Source organism: Perca flavescens, chromosome 3, assembly GCF_004354835.1.
Source record: "Perca flavescens isolate YP-PL-M2 chromosome 3, PFLA_1.0, whole genome shotgun sequence".
Taxonomy (NCBI): domain Eukaryota; kingdom Metazoa; phylum Chordata; class Actinopteri; order Perciformes; family Percidae; genus Perca; species Perca flavescens.
The window spans coordinates 3,421,155-3,440,200 of record NC_041333.1 but is presented as its reverse complement, the minus strand read 5'-3'; the positions used below and the strand labels follow the sequence as shown (position 1 = coordinate 3,440,200).

Genomic DNA, 19,046 nt, shown 5'->3' with positions numbered 1-19,046 from the left:
CAGCATCCGGTGAGGAGCTACTGGCAGCTACAGGTGTAGTTTGGATGTGTGTAGCTGACCTCAACTGTGCGTTCAACACAACAATATCGAACATGATAGACAGATTGTTCATTCAATCACTAGCCAGGTATTGTTTTAAGGTGCCTGACTTTCCAATATTGTTTCTCAGATGGTTCTGTGTAACAAAACCATCTGGCGCACTAAGTTAAGGACTCTCATGTTTAAGCCTCTTCAACCTTCGGTCTTTACCGGTCTTTAAGTCATTCTCAGCCGTCATCTGGCTAACCTGGGACCAATTGGTTTTGGAGGACCCTACCAGAAGCTATTTTCTGCAACAAAACCACAATTTGAGGGAGAACAAAATATAATGAAAAAATATGCAAAACCCTTTATGTAAATGTATTTTGTATTTTATACATTCATGCCTTTAACAAAAAAGAGTGTATAATCTGAGACATCGATGGGGCTTTTCCTCCGAGATCAAGCAGCAGGATCACATTAAAGGATCAGTTCAAATCCAAAAAAGACATTTGTAGGAAGCTGTGGGGAAGTTTGGATTTTTAGTTTTGTGATATCTGAATTTATGACTCCTACCACCCCAACAGTTTTGTGGTGTTTACAGTACTCAGGATAGTCCGTTTTTTTTCTGATTATTTTACATTTGAATAGAAAGATGTAAAATAAAACTGGGTTGATACCACTAATGGTGAATGGTAAAATATGATGTGTTTCCATTGATTTTTGTGAATTAACCCTTTAACTTTGTGCTCTAGTAATTCTTAAATCTAACAACAGACACATATACACGTTAAACTCTGATTTGAAATACATGTAGACTTTCATCACTAAGCCTCTGTCCCCAAACGCTCACAGAAGGCATTCTCTTGCACAGCTGGACAAGCAATTAATACTGAAGCACATGTCCAGACACTTGATGATAACAAACCCCATCCTATGTAAGTTCTCATTGCTCAGCAAAAAGCAGGAAATGTAATCACTGAACAGACTCAGGCTTGTGGATAAGTGTACTGTGTGAGGTAAATCTGAGGTGTATGAGTATACCATGGGGATCGTCAGGGAAGTCCTGGCCAAATCCAGCCCAAACAGGTTTTTTATCTTTCAAATAGATGGAATATGTTTGATCCAGACTTGTGTGTGTTCCTTTTAGGAGCTTATGTGAGTGTAATCTTCTTCGCAGGATATGTTTACTGTGGAAGTCCCTTTGCTCTGAGAAACAACTGAAGTGCTCACTGACTACCTTATGTATACTTGAAGGGATTGTTTGAAATGAATCACATGAAGGAGGGACTGGACATGTATACAAGATAAAATATAATTACTCTGTCACCTAAATATTTTGAAAACTGAAAACTAAATAAATATCCACTTGAGGAAATGAAACCTGCTTTGCTTTCAAAAGAATGTGTGTGTGAAAAAAGACTGAATCAGAGCGAACATCTCAGATGGTAAACATACAAATATCACATAGTAACCATATTGAATACGTCAAAACAGGCTCCAACATAACAGAGTGTTCCAGTTTGGGAGGTGACGCAGTTTTACATGTGGAAGTATGGAAAATCTCATTATCATATTTTCCAGCAAGTTTAAAAAAAAACAAAAAAACAGATGAAAGGTGTTATGATGACAGAGCGCCAGTATCTCTATCCATCTCCATGTGACAGAGCCAGAGTTTTTATGCGAAGAACAGCTGTTGTTTGTTGTTGGCAGGGAACCTTTTTTAGAAAATTCCACATATTGTGTGAGCCTGCACCCATCAGTCTATCTGTACACAATCCTCTGTCCGCTCACGATGAAACTGTGTTGAGTCGCAATTATGTGACTTACTTGAAACAAAAGAGAGACATCCAAACAGACACTCAGTTCTCCGGACCGCCTCCATTGCCCGAGCGTGTTATGTGTCCAACACACGTCTGAACCAGAGATGACTTCCTTGAGGACTGGGCTTACAGTTAAACAGACTTTACTGGAGAAACCGCGTGCACGCCAGAACCCTGCCTTGGCAGTCTTCATTTATTTGCAATGTATATCAGTCAGTGACAGGGTGTGTTTATGTGTATGGTTCCAGTAGGCCTCCATGACACCGATGCCCTGACTCACCCCCACCACCCCTCCTCCCCTTGCCTCGACAGCAACATTAGAGAGTCATTGAGTTTTCGCCTCTCAGGAATGATTACATTACTACAGAGTAGTAAAGCTGTGGCTGTTGCAGGTGGGTTGTAATCCCCCTTCTAATCAGAAGGCTTATAGTAATATGTTTGAACGCCTATATGGATGATGAAAGTCCATCACTGTCATAGAACTCTTTAGGCTATCAATATCCATCATGAAACCTAAAAAATATGCTAGGGGTTCGTTACATGAAACTTTTGTATTGGGTTTGGACTTTAAGGACAGTCAACTGAAATGATAATAATAAAGCAACAGAACATTAAGGTCTTTAAACATGCTCTTAACCCTTCAACTATGTAAATAAATAGCCTTTATTTCAGTGAAAACAAGATCAAGCTTCGACAGGGTTACATTGAAGCCTGAGTCTCCTTGGAGAACGGCTGATAGGTTGACTGATTTCTTTACCAAGTCAACATTGAATGAAATGCTGGTGCCACATGGCAGCACAGTTATGGTCCAGTTTAATTGTCTCCAAGCCACAGCACGGCAAGCAAGTCTGTCATCTTTACCATTATGGGGAGCAGCCACCGCCTGGGGGTGAAAACTGAGTAATGATGTGAACCGTCAGTAGTATAAAGGTGGTGGGTTCGCGTTGCATGTGTGACGTCATCACACGCACGCGCAAACCCACCCTGTAATCTGGTCATATGAGCGCGCATGTAACGTCGCGGGTGCCCGTTGGTACTGCGGTCGCCATCTAGTGGCCGAATGTGGTACTGCATCTAATCGTTGCTGGTACCGCGGGCGCCATCTAGTGACCGAATATGGTAGTGCATCTAATCGCCGGTTGCGCGCGCAAGATACCGCGAACGTAATGACGTCGCGGTCGAACGCCGTCACACCGCGATCGCCATCTAGCGGCCGAATATGGGAGCGCATCTCGCGAACGTGGGTGATGTATGTAGTGGGCGGCCGCTTCACCACTACAGGGTCTGGTGCACTTGAGCGGAGGCGGATTTCACAGACGAAGCTATACACGACGGAGGACATTCATAGTGCGGTAGCACCTTTTTACCACGTTATGCTTTTTCCGCAACAAAAGGTCATCTGGAGTTTGTCTTATGTTTTGGTGAAAACAACTAGGATCGTTTTCAGCAGTGCCCCTTTAGCCTTTTTGTTTACTGCTATTTAGCTCTTTTAGATGTTTTTTAGCTAGTCTGGTAACTAGCTTGTTTCCACGTTTTTTCCACATCAAAAAGCCCTCTGGTGTTTCACTTTTTAATTTTTTTCATCGCTACCTACAAGTGGTAAGTAAAGCTTGTGTTTAAGAATGTTCAGTTATTTAATTCATTCAGTCATTCATGAATTAGCTAAAACTTTGATCGTGTGTTCGTAATGCTGGTGGGTTGTACCACATGACGCTAGTGTTAAAAAAAAAAAAAGAAAAGTTGTGTTAGACTAGTAGCTAGTTTGTAAATGTGGGGTTTTTTGTTGTGAGTGTTAAATCGTCATAAAGGGGTTTGGTTTGTGGTGTTTAAACCCCTTGTTTCAAGACGGGTCTGCTCACTTTTTACCTGCATTTTGTAGCTACGTGGCTAGCTAAAACTTTCCCTCGTTTTCTCAACAAAGTCCTCTGAAGAAAGAGGATTCGGTTCTACAGCAATGGCTGCATTTGGTGAGTATAAAAAAAAAAAAAAAAAAAGAAGCTTATTGTAAGGTATTTAATTCATTCAGACATTTGTGACTTAAAAACGTTTTTTTTTTTTGTGTGTTATAATGTAGTTTGCATCATTAGGTGATCGTGCAAAGAGCTGGGATAACGTGGCTGTGTTAGTTGACGAAACTATTAAACCACAAGGTAAAAAACTTATAAATATATTATACACTACAGCATTAATTGATTTAGTACTGTGTTTTCATTCATTTTGTTTTTGTTTTTTAAAAAGTCTGTAGCCCATTCCTACAGACCCCAACACGCCAGAACATTAAACCAAAGGCCACTTAATAAGGAATAAGAACACAGCAAACAGGTATTTACGGTTTATTTATCTCTTTCAGTATGTAATATTTATTACTGTTTAATTTATCACTGTGTTTGTAGCCATCTAAATATATATATATATATATATATTTTCTTTGTCTAGACAATCAGCCCCTGAACAAAGGATCCGCAAGGGCGAGGGCTACTCGCCTCCCATGGCTGAAATCAATCCTGTTGAAAGACCATGTGCTTCGATGCCCCTCTCTGTGAAAGCTGCCACGCCTAACGCTCGCCATCGTAGAAGCCTAAGAAGCAATTTATTGAGGTGAGTTTAAAAGGAAAGCAGTAAAATAGCGTGTTGTATTTAAAAAAAAAAAAAAAAGATTTTTTCTAATCTAATGCTAATTCCAGCCTGTGAAGCCATACACGACCGGTCTCCCGCCCAAAAAGTAGCAGCCCTTCCTTTGTTCCGGTCTCGTCTTACCCGACCACTGTATCTTATGATAGTAACACAGCAGCTGAGGTGAGAAAACCTTTTTGTAGCTAACAGAATATATTTACATAGTGTTGTAAAACTTTTTTAAATAAAATGTATATATTTTAAAAAGGCTTTTTTCCTTTGTTTTAGCAACTAAAGGCGACGGAAGACTTAGTTACATTGTATTTGACGCCTGAGGACGATTTCACACAGTCACCCCCATGGAGCAGATACGTATGTCCACACAAGCCTAAGAAGAGATCTAGGAAGAGATCTATTGAGGTGAGTTTAAAAGGAAAGCAGTAAAATAGCGTGTTGTATTTAAAAAAAAAAAAAAAAATCTAATCTAATGCTAATTCCAGCCTGTGAATATATACACCGGTCTCCCGCCCAAAAAGAAGAAGCCCTTCCTTTGTTCCAGACACGCCTTACCCAGACACTGTATCGGTGTTCCTAACACCACTGCAGAGGTGAGAAACGCATTTGTAGCTAGCAGAATATATTTACATTGTGTTATAAAAGATTTTTAAATAAAATGTATATATTGTTAAAAAAGGCTTTTTTCCTTTGTTTTAGCAGCTAACGGCACGCAAAGACTTGGAGTCCTTGCATCGGTCGCCGCTCTAGTACACCAACGCCCTACCAGCCACCAAGTGTCTCCATTGAGAGGGAACAAAAGGATTCCCTTTACAAAAGGCACCTGAAGAGTCCTTGCATTGGTCGCCGCTCTAGTACACCAACGCCCTACCAGCCACCAAGTGTCACCATTGAGAGGGAACAAAAGACATCTGATGAGGTGTGTGTGCTTGTGTGTGTGTGTGTGCTTGTGTGTGCTTGTGTGTGTGTGTGTGTGTGCTTGTGTGTCTTTATTTAACCAAAATATTTTGTTATACCTCTAGACAATCCATGCCATAGAAGTAGGCGAAGTATCCGAAGACACCGGACTAACAGCGACAGCCCCTACATCACGCCAAACAAATCGTGAAGCTACAGGCTAAGGGTCTGAAGACACAGAGCTAACAGCACCCGTCCCTACATCACGCCAGACAAATCGGGAGCTACGGGAGAAGAGTCTGAAGACACTGGACCAACAGCAACACAGCTACACCCCACCAACTGTGTCAGGCTGCTTTGCAGGAGGACCCTGAATATAATGTAGGTGAATACCTCTTTAACTGTATCTATAGCACCGAGGAAGGCACCGATTATGTCAGCTGTATACCACACACCTCTGTTATAACTGTGGTAGATAAAAAGTGTAACAGTGCTAATACCGCCATAACCACTCCTGTAAATGTATTAGAGGTTAACGTTCCATTCCTTGATAAGCAAACAGTACCTAATTATATTACTAACAATCGGTTTGAACAAGGTGGGGCACTAGGAGGTCCTGAGCAGTTAACATTACTTCAGAGTGCAGAGTTTTTTGAGTATTGTGTTAACACATCCCTCAACAACCTGCAGTCGCTGACCCTTATAAACAAATACAATCAGAATTAGCCGAATTACGAAAACAAAACAATGGTCTTATGAATAAATTAGATGTCTTGCAAACAGCTAACACACAATTGACCGGTTTGGTCACAGACTTTGAGCTGCGCTAGCTATTCAGGCCAGTGCTAACACGCATTTGGTTGATATGGTCACAGGCTTTGGCACAGCTATTGCCTCTCATGTCAGCTCTCTCAATTCAATGCTTGATCCTATGATAGTATGCCTTAAAAACACAATGAATATGACCCCGCAGTAAAAAGTGTTAAAACAGTCTATAGTTTGTGCAAAATAAAAAAAAAAAAAAAAAAAAAAATGTCATCCCCACCCAAAAAAAAAAAATCTGAACCCCTAGGGGAGTGTGATGCTCGTATTGATGAGGAACTAGAATGGCCGTGCAAGGGCGATTACACAAGAGCAGTAAACAATCCTCAGGATTTTGCACGATTTGTGCAATGCATGCAAAAAATATTCGGAAGCATGGGCCCGATCTATGCCTCGCTAGACCTAGTGAAAGCAACAGTGAAAAAAACACACATCAGATAGACCTGCTCCTCGCGGTTGTCACATAATGGTCCTTCAAGCCGTATATTCCAGCAATACACAGGCCAATACAGACTCTATACAATCATCAAATACAGACCCCACAGGCATAGATCAGAGTAATAAGAGACCATCATGTTTTCCGAGTGTTCAGCCCTCAAACGATCTTGTACAGATGAGCAGACTGGTCCCCAACCGTCCACAAGCGCTTATAGGGCCCCTCCATCACCCTCAGAAAATCCTCAGGGTAGTGTGCAGTGTGGTGCGGGGCGGGTTTCTAAGGTAACATCTGAAATAGCATCCAGACAGATACCCCTTTTTAATGCTGCTGAATTTCGTCAAGATGTTGACTTGCGAAATATTGATTTGACGGATATTGGTAGTGTTCCTGAAAGGGTGTATAGCACCCTAACAGGTTTAATAGAGAGGGCGTTGGGTAATGCAACACAGGACAGTGTTTTAAATGTTGAGTTAAGGGTCCGCCGTAGATGTCCCTATCCAAACAATGTTGAATTCAAGCGATGGCTATAACACAGACACATTTCTGGAGCAAGTAGCACAGGCGATGCAGAGTAACGATAATTCACTGACCAAGACTCTTTAGAATTAATTGTGACAATAGCGCGCCAATATGTCGGGAGGGAATGGTGGGGACGCCGAAAACTAGGAAGCATTGGTTACGATCAAATATTGTCAGAAAAAGGTAATGCTTTGTATAATCCCAAGAATAACGCTGGTAACGACAATCTCGCTTTTTCTCTCTGCCTGGCACATTATGTAAACAGCAGATTGTCGCATGATGAGAAGATGAATTATGCCAAGCAGCTGCATAGTGATTTGGGTTTTGACTACACACATAAAGTTTCGTTCTCTGATGTTGACAGATTTCAGAAACATTTGAAAATGAAAATTGTGATATTCCATCATGTAGCTGGATGTAAAAACCCACAATCTTCAAAGCGCACGACAAACCCGATGTGAAAACAGCGTGGTTGTATTTGCATAATGACATTATTATCTCATCGTAAATAAACGGCTTTTTGGGGCGTCTTACGTTTGAGGGTGTTACAAGACCTACCAGAACCCTCTGGGGCACCGTTGTAGTTGGGATTGTAATGTGTGTTACACTGCTTGTATACCTGACAAGACCATTAAATGCAGAGACTGTAGGCGATATGCAAATCGCAACAGTGTTTTGAAAACCATAAAAAACCCGATGGGAAACACGGGCTTATACCGTGCAATACAAACAAATATTGCGAGGTCCTGTCACGCAACATATCGTGTGTCGAAAAATCCACACAGCTGTAAAAAACCTAAATGCCTACATTGTAGAGAGCCTTTAGGTGCTACTAAACACTCTTTGCTATATACAACCCGTAGAACGCAAAGAAAGTAGTGATAAGTATCTCTTTTACGATTTGAAAACACGTTATCAATGTGGTCGTCATGAAGCTAATTTTGTATGCATTATGGATATGGGCAAAAAAAACTGCTACGAAACAACAAATTGCGTCGCATCATTCATTCAGAACTACAGACAGGAGAAATACAAAAGGCTATACTTTTTATAGCACACAATGCTTCAGGTTTTGACAGTTATATAGTTTTAGAGTATCTGGTGAGTCAGAAACTTTGTCCAACTATTACTGTGCAGCGGGTTCAAGGGTGCTTCTGATGATCGATTCTACTTTCAATCAGCGTTGGATCGATTCGTTCAGTTTTATCCCTATGGCTCTGTCTAAAACTCCGGCAGCAATGGGGTTCTCAGATCTTCTCAAAAGGATTCTTCCCCATGAATTTAACAAGCGAGAGAATGAGAATTATATTGGACCGTATCCTGCACCAGCTCTATATGGTTATGATGCTATGAGTGACACCTCTAAGAAAGCGTTCATGGAGTGGTGCGATACGGTCCATGACACACCTTTTGACTTTCGAAAAGAGATGCACAGCTATTGTGTTAACGATGTAACGGTTTTGATTAAAGCATGCAAAATATACAGAGAGGCCTTCCACGAAGTGCACAGGCCTAGACCCGTTTGCATACGCCACATTGGCTTCCTCGTGTATGGGTGTATTTAAAACGCTGTTCCTTCCCAAAGACACTGTTGCTCTGACATACGAAGGCGCCTACATTAGGCAAAAACAAGACATGTTCTGATGTTTCAATACAGTGGCTTGAGTATGTTGCAGACAGAGAGGGCCTTGACATACAACATGCTCTGAACAGAGGTGAAAAGTCATTCGGTCAGTTCTTTGTAGATGGCTATTGTGAAGACACGCTTTGCGTGTTATGAATTTAATGGCTGCTTCTTTCACGGCTGTGATAAGTGCTATCGCCAGGTGAAGTCAATCCTCTCGCCAAAAACAAAAAAAAAAACACAGGGTGAGCTGCGCTCGAGTTCCATAACAGAGTGGCTGTTCTAAAAAATAAGCATCAGCTGAAAGTTGTGGTGATGTGGGAATGTGATTGGAGACAGGCTGTGGACACTAACCCTGGCGTTAAGGAGTTCATGTTAACATATGAAAAACCAGGCGTCTCAATCCACGAGAATCCCTCTTTGGAGGCCGCACAAATGCAATGAAGCTGTACCACAAGGTAGAAAATGATGAAAAGATCAGATACTATGATTTCACAAGTTTGTACCCAACTGTTCGTCCAAAAGAGATTATCCAATAGGACACCCCCAAATAATACACAAGGATTTTGATGACATAAGCGCATACTTTGGCATTGTGAAATGTACAGTAGCACCCCAGAGGCCTGTATCACCCTGTGTTGCCCTACCACTGTAACGGTAAACTGATGTTCCCCTATGTGCTGCGTGTGCTGTTCAGATGAATCAAACAACACCTTGCACACATAGCGATCAAGAGCGGTTGTTGTCTGGCGTTTGGGTGACGTTTGAATTACAGAAAGCCGTCAGCAATGGAAACAAGATTGTTTCCATTGCTGAAGTTTGGCATTTATGCCAAACTTCAGCAATGGAAACAATCTTGTGATTCTTGTGATTCATCTGAACAGCACACGCAGCACATAGGGGGAACATCAGTTTACCGTTACAGTGGTAGGGCAACACAGGGTGATACAGGCCTCTGGGGGGTGCTACTGTACATTTCACAATGCCAAAGTATGCGTTTATGTCATCAAAATCCTTGTGTATTATTTGGGGGTGTCCTATTGGATAATCTCTTTTGACTGAACAGTTGGGTACAAACTTGTGAAATCATAGTATCTGATCTTTTCATCATTTTCTACCTTGTGGTACAGCTTCATTGCATTTGTGCGGCCTCCAAAGAGGGATTCTCGTGGATTGAGACGCCCTGGTTTTTCATATGTTAACATGAACTCCTTAACGTCAGGGTTAGTGTCCACAGCCTGTCTCCAATCACATTCCCACATCACCACAACTTTCAGCTGATGCTTATTTTTTTTAGAACAGCCACTCTGTTATGGAACCCCGAGCGCAGCTCACCCTGTGTTTTTTTTTTTGTTTTTGGCGAGAGGATTGACTTCACCTGGCGATAGCACTTATCACAGCCGTGAAAGAAGCAGCCATTAAATTCATAACACGTGCGTGTCTTCACAATAGCCATCTACAAAGAACTGACCGAATGACTTTTCACCTCTGTTCAGAGCATGTTGTATGTCAAGGCCCTCTCTGTCTGCAACATACTCAAGCCACTGTATTGAAACATCAGAACATGTCTTGTTTTGCCTAATGTAGGCGCCTTCGTATGTCAGAGCAACAGTGTCTTTGGGAAGGAACAGCGTTTTAAATACACCCATACACGAGGAAGCCAATGTAGCGTATGCAAACGGGTCTAGGCCTGTGCACTCGTGGAAGGCCTCTCTGTATATTTTGCATGCTTTAATCAAAACCGTTACATCGTTAACACAATAGCTGTGCATCTCTTTTCGAAAAGTCAAAAGGTGTGTCGCGGACCGCATCGCATCACTCCATGAACGTTTTCTTAGAGGTGTCACTCATAGCATCATAACCATATAGAGCTGGTGCAGGATACGGTCCAATATAATTCTCATTCTCTCGCTTGTTAAATTCATGGGGGAAGAATCCTTTGAGAAGATCTGAGAACCCCATTGCTGCCGGAGTTTTAGACAGAGCCATAGGGATAAAACTGAACGAATCGATCCAACGCTGATTGAAAGTAGAATCGATCATCAGAAGCACCCTTGAACCGCGCATAGTAATAGTTGGACAAAGTTTCTGACTCACCAGATACTCTAAAACTATATAACTGTCAAAACCTGAAGCATTGTGTGCTATAAAAGTATAGCCTTTGTATTTCTCCTGTCTGTAGTTCTGAATGAATGATGCGACGCAATTTGTTGTTTCGTAGCAGTTTTTTTTTCCATATCCATAATGCATACAAAATTAGCTTCATGACGACCACATTGATAACGTGTTTCAAATCGTAAAAGAGATACTTATCACTACTTCTTTTTGCGTTCTACGGGTTGTATATAGCAAGAGTGCTTAGTAGCACCTAAAGGCTCTCTACAATGTAGGCATTTAGGTTTTTACAGCTGTGTGGATTTTTTCGACACACGATATGTTGCGTGACAGGACTCGCAATATTTGTTTGTATTACACGGTATAAGCCCGTGTTTCCCATCGGGTTTTTATGGTTTTCAAAACACTGTTGCGATTTGCATATGCGTCTACAGTCTCTGCATTTAATGGTCTTGTCAGGTATACAAGCAGTGTAACACACATTACAATCCCAACTACAACGGTGCCCCAGAGGGTTCTGGTAGGTCTTGTAACACCGCAAAACGTAAGACGCCCCAAAAAAAGCCGCTTTTATTTACGATGAGATAATAATGCTCGTTATGCAAATACAACCACGCTGTTTTCACATCGGGTTTGTCGTGCGTTTTGAAGATTGTGGGTTTTACATCCAGCTACATGATGGAATATCACAATTTTCATTTTCAAATGTTTCTGAAATCTGTCAACATCAGAGAACGAAACTTTATGTGTGTAGTCAAAACCCAAATCACTATGCAGCTGCTTGGCATAATTCATCTTCTCATCATGCGACAATCTGCTGTTTACATAATGTGCCAGGCAGAGAGAAAAGCAGAGATTGTCGTTACCAGCGTTATTCTTGGGATTATACAAAGCATTACCTTTTTCTGACAATATTTGATCGTAACCAATGCTTCCTAGTTTTCGACGTCCCCCACCATTCCCTCCCGACATATTGCGCGCTATTGTCACAATTAATTCTAAAGAGTCTTCGGTCAGTGAATTATCGTTACTCTGCATCGCCTGTGCTACTTGCTCCAGAAATGTGTCTGTGTTATAGCCATCGCTTGAATTCAACATTGTTTGGATAGGGACATCTACGGCGGGACCCCTTAACTCAACATTTAAAACACTGTCCTGTGTTGCATTACCCAACGCCCTCTCTATTAAACCTGTTAGGGTGCTATACACCCTTTCAGGAACACTACCAATATCCGTCAAATCAATATTTCGCAAGTCAACATCTTGACGAAATTCAGCAGCATTAAAAAGGGGTATCTGTCTGGATGCTATTTCAGATGTTACCTTAGAAACCCGCCCCGCACCACACTGCACACTACCCTGAGGATTTTCTGAGGGTGATGGAGGGGGTCTATAAGCGCTTGTGGACGGTTGGGGACCAGTCTGCTCATCTGTACAAGATCGTTTTGAGGGCTGAACACTCGGAAAACATGATGGTCTCTTATTACTCTGATCTATGCCTGTGGGGTCTGTATTTGATGATTGTATAGAGTCTGTATTGGCCTGTGTATTGCTGGAATATACGCTTGAAGGACCATTATGTGACAACTGCGCAGGAGCAGGTCTATCTGATGTGTGTGTTTTCTCACTGTTGCTTTCACTAGGTCTAGCGCGAGGCATAGATCGGGCCCATGCTTCGAATATTTTTGCATGCATTGCACACAATCGTGCAAAATCCTGAGGATTGTTTACTGCTCTTGTGTAATCGTCCTTGCACGGCCATTCTAGTTCCTCATCAATACGAGCATCACACTCCCTAGGGGTTCAGATTTTTTTTGTTTTTTTGGGTGGGGATGACATTTTTTTTTTTATTTCTTTTTTTTTATTTTGCACAAACTATAGACTGTTTTAACACTTTTTTACTGCGGGGTCATATTCATTGTGTTTTTAAGGCATACTATCATAGGATCAAGCATTGAATTGAGAGAGCTGACATGAGAGGCAATAGCTGTGCCAAAGCCTGTGACCATATCAACCAAATGCGTGTTAGCACTGGCCTGAATGGCTAGCGCAGCTCCAAAGTCTGTGACCAAACCGGTCAATTGTGTGTTAGCTGTTTGCAAGACATCTAATTTATTCATAAGACCATTGTTTTGTTTTCGTAATTCGGCTAATTCTGATTGTATTTGTTTATAAGGGTCAGCGACTGCAGGTTGTTGAGGGGATGTGTTAACACAATACTCAAAAAACTCTGCACTCTGAAGTAATGTTAACTGCTCAGGACCTCCTAGTGCCCCACCTTGTTCAAACCGATTGTTAGTAATATAATTAGGTACTGTTTGCTTATCAAGGAATGGAACGTTAACCTCTAATACATTTACAGGAGTGGTTATGGCGGTATTAGCACTGTTACACTTTTTATCTACCACAGTTATAACAGAGGTGTGTGGTATACAGCTGACATAATCGGTGCCTTCCTCGGTGCTATAGATACAGTTAAAGAGGTATTCACCTACATTATATTCAGGGTCCTCCTGCAAAGCAGCCTGACACAGTTGGTGGGGTGTAAGCTGTGTTGCTGTTGGTCCAGTGTCTTCAGACTCTTCTCCCGTAGCTCCCGATTTGTCTGGCGTGATGTAGGGACGGGTGCTGTTAGCTCTGTGTCTTCAGACCCTTCGCCTGTAGCTTCACGATTTGTTTGGCGTGATGTAGGGGCTGTCGCTGTTAGTCCGGTGTCTTCGGATACTTCGCCTACTTCTATGGCATGGATTGTCTAGAGGTATAACAAAATATTTTTGGTTAAATAAAGACACACACAAGCACACACACACACACACACACAAGCACACACAAGCACACACACACACACACAAGCACACACACCTCATCAGATGTCTTTTGTTCCCTCTCAATGGTGACACTTGGTGGCTGGTAGGGCGTTGGTGTACTAGACGACGACCAATGCAAGGACTCTTCAGGTGCCTTTTGTAAGGGAATCCTTTTGTTCCCTCTCAATGGAGACACTTGGTGGCTGGTAGGCGTTGGTGTACTAGGCGGCGACCGATGCAAGGACTCCAAGTCTTTGCGTGCCGTTAGCTGCTAAAACAAAGGAAAAAGCCTTTTTAACAATATATACATTTTATTTAAAAATCTTTTTATAACACAATGTAAATATATTCTGCTAGCTACAAATGCGTTTCTCACCTCTGCAGTGGTGTTAGGAACACCGATACAGTGTCTGGGTAAGGCGTGTCTGGAACAAAGGAAGGGCTTCTTCTTTTGGGCGGGAGACCGGTCGTGTATGGCTTCACAGGCTGGAATTAGCATTAGATTAGATTTTTTTTTTTTTTTTTTTTTAAATACAACACGCTATTTTACTGCTTTCCTTTTAAACTCACCTCAATAGATCTCTTCCTAGATCTCTTCTTAGGCTTGTGTGGACATACGTATCTGCTCCATGGGGGTGACTGTGTGAAATCGTCCTCAGGCGTCAAATACAATGTAACTAAGTCTTCCGTCGCCTTTAGTTGCTAAAACAAAGGAAAAAAGCCTTTTAAAAATATATACATTTTATTTAAAAAGCTTTTACAACACTATGTAAATATATTCTGTTAGCTACAAAAGGTTTTCTCACCTCAGCTGCTGTGTTACTATCATAAGATACAGTGGTCGGGTAAGACGAGACGAACAAAGGAAGGGCTGCTACTTTTGGGCGGGAGACCCGGTCGTGTATGGCTTCACAGGCTGGAATTAGCATTAGATTAGAAAAAAATCTTTTTTTTTTTTTTTTTAAATACAACACGCTATTTTACTGCTTTCCTTTTAAACTCACCTCAATAAATTGCTTCTTAGGCTTACGATGGCGAAGCGTTAGGCGTAGCAGCTTTCACAGAGAGGGCATCGAAGCACATGGTCTTTCAACAGGATTGATTTCAGCCACATGGGAGGCGAGTAGCCCTCGCCCTTGCGGATCCTTTGTTCAGGGGCTGATTGTCTAGACAAAGAAAAAATATATATATATATATATATATTAGATGGCTACAAACACAGTGATAAATTAAACAGTAATAAATATTACATACTGAAAGAGATAAATAAACCGTAAATACCTGTTTGCTGTGTTCTTATTCCTTATTAGAGTGGCCTTTGGTTTAATGTTCTGGCGTGTTGGGGTCTGTAGGAATGGGCTACACGGAGCTTTTTTAAAAAAACAAAAACAAAATGAATGAAAACACAGTACTAAATCAATTAATGCTGTAGTGTATAATATATTTATAAGTTTTTTTTACCTTGTGGTTTAATAGTTTCGTCAACTAACACAGCCACGTTATCCCAGCTCTTTGCACGATCACCTAATGATGCAAACTACATTATAACACACAAAAAAAAAAAAACGTTTTTAAGTCACAAATGTCTGAATGAATTAAATACCTTACAATAAGCTTTTTTTTTTTTAAATATACTCACCAAATGCAGCCATTGCTGTAGAACCGAATCCTCTTTCTTCAGAGGACTTTGTTGAGAAAACGAGGGAAAGTTTTAGCTAGCCACGTGGCTACAAAATGCAGGTAAAAAAGTGAGCAGACCCGTCTTGAAACAAGGGTTTTAAACACCACAAACCAAACCCCTTTATGACGATTTAACACTCACAACAAAAGACCCCACATTTACAAGCTAGCTACTGGTCTAACACAACTTTTCTTTTTTTTTTTTTTAACACTAGCGTCATGTGGTACAACCCACCAGCATTACGAACACACGATCAAAGTTTTAGCTAATTCATGAATGACTGAATGAATTAAATAGCTTTGAACATTCTTAAACACAAGCTTTACTTACCACTTGTAGGTAGCGATGAAAAAAGAATTAAAAAAGTGAAACACCAGAGGGCTTTTTGATGTGGAAAAAAACGTGGAAACAAGCTAGTTACCAGACTAGCTAAAAAAACATCTAAAAGAGCTAAATAGCAGTAAACAAAAGGCTAAAGAGGGCACTGCTGAGAAACGATCCCTAGTTGTTTTTCACCAAAACATAAGACAAACTCCAGATGACCTTTTGTTGCGGAAAAACGCAACGTGGTAAAAAGGGTGCTACACGCACTATGAATGTCCTCCGTCGTGTATAGCTACGTCTGTGAGAATGATGGCGCCCGCGAGTACCAGCAACGATTAGATGCAGTACCACATTCGGCCACTAGATGGCGACCGCGAGTACCAACGGGCACCCGCGACGTTACATGCACGCTCATATGACCAGATTACAGGGTGGGTTTGCGCGTGCGTGTGATGACGTCACACATGCACGCGCGAACCCACCACCTTTATACTACTACTGTCACATAGTGGAGCCACTGCCAAATGCTTTTAGAGAACTTGCAAACACTTTGCTGATGATCTATTGATTTATTTACAGTTTTCAAGTGACGTTAGAGGCTCTGTCAGGCTGTTTCTATTACCAACCTTTTCTGTGAAATACTATCACAGAAACCATGTCAGACATACAGTATGTTCAGTCTAAAATGCAATTTCTGCAAGACAACTGATGTGTTATAAACACATAAAACGCAATTTAGAAACCTTTATTGCGTGATGAAAATTCCTTATGCTTGGCTCACTACAAATATAGCACATATTCCTGTTAGAAGTTTATACATTTGATCCTCCTTTAGACTGGACAGGTCTAGACACTCAGCTTAAACAACTACATACAGTGACACGATACTCGTCTGTGCTTTCCAAACTGTCTGTTTTAATTATTGTTTTGCAGCAAGTTAACATTAAATTACAATGGCAGTATGATTGTCAATAAACATGTCCTTCATACTGAATGACTTCTACATGTCTACTATAAAATCAACCTTAAAATGGCATCGTTTTCTGGACGCTTGCTCTTGTGCAAATACTTTTCCCATTTCCTTCCCTCTGAAAGATTAAAGCCGTTGAGACGTTTTGGTATTTCATTAGGGCCCTACTGGTCCTGTATAGTAAGAGCTGCAGACTCGAATCCCAGCCACACCACAGATCTGGCTCCCTCTGCTGCGCTGGGAAACTTTACCAATCCATCCGAGTCTTACTCTAACTGCTGACCTCAGCTGTGCTCGCAGGGACAAAACTGTAAATGCACGCTAAAGCGAATACTGCTTTTATATTTGTGTCTACATATCTGTATCAATGTCCATATGTGTCGCATAGTCAGCATCTGTATGTGATTCAGTGTGTAGAGCAGAGTCCGTCATGCAAATTGAAATCCTCATTGAAAGAATATTAAAGCCGAAAAGAAAGATCTGCTTCATGAATCACCAAACTATCAACATGGACAAGACAATTTAAATCCGATGTCTCCAGTGTGTTATTCATTCTAAACAATTATATGTGCTCCTTGAGTTGACCACTGAATGATGAAATTAGCATGTGGTTGCATGGTACTTGCTTTGAATGTCTTTATTGGAGAATATAAATCCCTGTCAAAGAGGAAGGGTTAACTGTCTCCTAGAGTTACCAAACGTTTTCACATCAAGGACCCCTAAACTGACACAAATTAGACCACGGACCAACATTTGATAAGATTTCTGCTTCTAGATGTTTTATTAAAGCTGTATGAAACCCATGACCAAAATAGTCATACTTTCTGTCAATGCGTTACTTAAGGATGGAATTATAGTGAAAATAAATGATTCCCCCTTTTGATTGGGACCCCCTTCAATCCCGTCAAGGACCCCTGGGGGTCCCCAGAACCACTGTCCTAGACAGATGTGACTCCACTAGTTGTGTATTAATGAATGCAGTGCTCTTTGTAGCCAGCTGTGATCACAAATGTCATGAAAGACAGCTTGATCACAGTAATGTAGCAGCGTACTGTAGACCTGGCTCCCACAGAGAAGAGAGGACAAACTCCAGGGTGGAATCCCTCCGTCCACCTCATCAAACAGGCTTGTAGATCTCTGGGAGTCAGGGTCCAATCTGGCTCTGATGACGCATCTGCACTGTGTTTGTGCATGCCATGCTCAGTGGGCATTTTCCCACCCAGTGCAGGCAGCTGTAGCATTAGCCTAGCCCACATCAGTTCTCCGGCACCCCCACACGCTGTTCATGGTTCATATTAGCTCCCCTCCCACCTACCCAGACCCTGGGATCCCCCGCCTGGCCTGCCTCAGCAGACCAGAGCTCAGCACAGCTATTGGATGGCTGCGAAAGGGATGACCAGCTGAAACAGAGCCAAGCTAGAGGCCGGCAGGCCCGGCTCCATGGGTATCTGATGCAAGGTCAGCACACCTGATAGATGTCTTGTGAGAGTGGATCTACTCAGCGAGCTCCTAGCATCAGTTCACCTCCCAGATCAGACATTGGGCAGGTCTCCGAGGCTTTTAACTGGCTTTTGTGGTGGTCTGGGTTTATTGGAGGGTACCTCAGAGGTGTGCTGTGACCCTCAGCAGTGTGCGCACGCTGATGTAGAGTCAAGTGAGAGTGAATCATAATGTCTTGTCATGTCAGATTTGAAAATGCTTCATTTATACTGCACCTTTAGAGCATTTGCATACATTATTCTGGCAGTTTATCAGCACTGTGCCCCTTGAAATGAAGTCAAGTGTGTATATTTTCCAACTCACTTGAATTCTACATGTGCAAGGCAGCTAATGGCAAACCATTTTACATCCATTAGAATGATTGAACTTAGGATAAAGGCAGGCTCCTTCAACCCACGTCTTTGTTTTAAATCCTCCACATGTTGTCGTTCAAAATGATTATTATTCAATGCAAATAACTCAAACCAGCAATTTTCTCTTTATTTTCTTTCCATTGGATAACAAGTGTTCAGCATCCATAAGAAAATAGAGGCAGGTTTGTTTCTCCCATTTGACCTTTGGAAAATAAACAGGCTTATGCTTTAAGCAGGAGCCTCTCAGATGGGTTACTGAACTGCCTCTGTCATTCCAGGTGGCTAAGGGTTAACGCCACACACACACACACACACACACACACACACACACACACACACACACACACACACACACACACACACACCATACGCTTACACTTCGATGGGAGTTTTCTTCATATTTATTTTTCTAGCCAAAGTAAAACTTTGGTTGAGAATTATCCCTGATATGTGTGCAGAAGAGTTTGTCAAAAGCTGCACATTATGCCAAAGTCCTCCCAAGCTGTGAGCCTATATGGGCAGCAGC

At 41.7% G+C, this 19,046-nt stretch overlaps 1 protein-coding gene and 2 long non-coding RNA genes across 3 annotated transcripts in view; 1 reads left to right on the top strand and 2 right to left on the bottom strand.

Moving 5' to 3' along the window:
* Nucleotides 1–19,046, top strand: part of LOC114551763 (protocadherin-16) — a 114,392-nt gene that overhangs the window by 63,996 nt on the left and 31,350 nt on the right. The window lies entirely within an intron of this gene.
* Nucleotides 14,092–14,549, bottom strand: LOC114551803 (uncharacterized). Its single transcript, XR_003692034.1, has 3 exons — nt 14,499–14,549; nt 14,263–14,394; nt 14,092–14,178 (listed from the first exon to the last, which is right to left on the bottom strand). It is a non-coding gene; the product is annotated as an uncharacterized LOC114551803 (long non-coding RNA).
* LOC114551770 (uncharacterized) lies at nt 14,812–15,441 on the bottom strand. Its single transcript, XR_003692002.1, has 4 exons — nt 15,332–15,441; nt 15,154–15,229; nt 14,974–15,061; nt 14,812–14,858 (listed from the first exon to the last, which is right to left on the bottom strand). It is a non-coding gene; the product is annotated as an uncharacterized LOC114551770 (long non-coding RNA).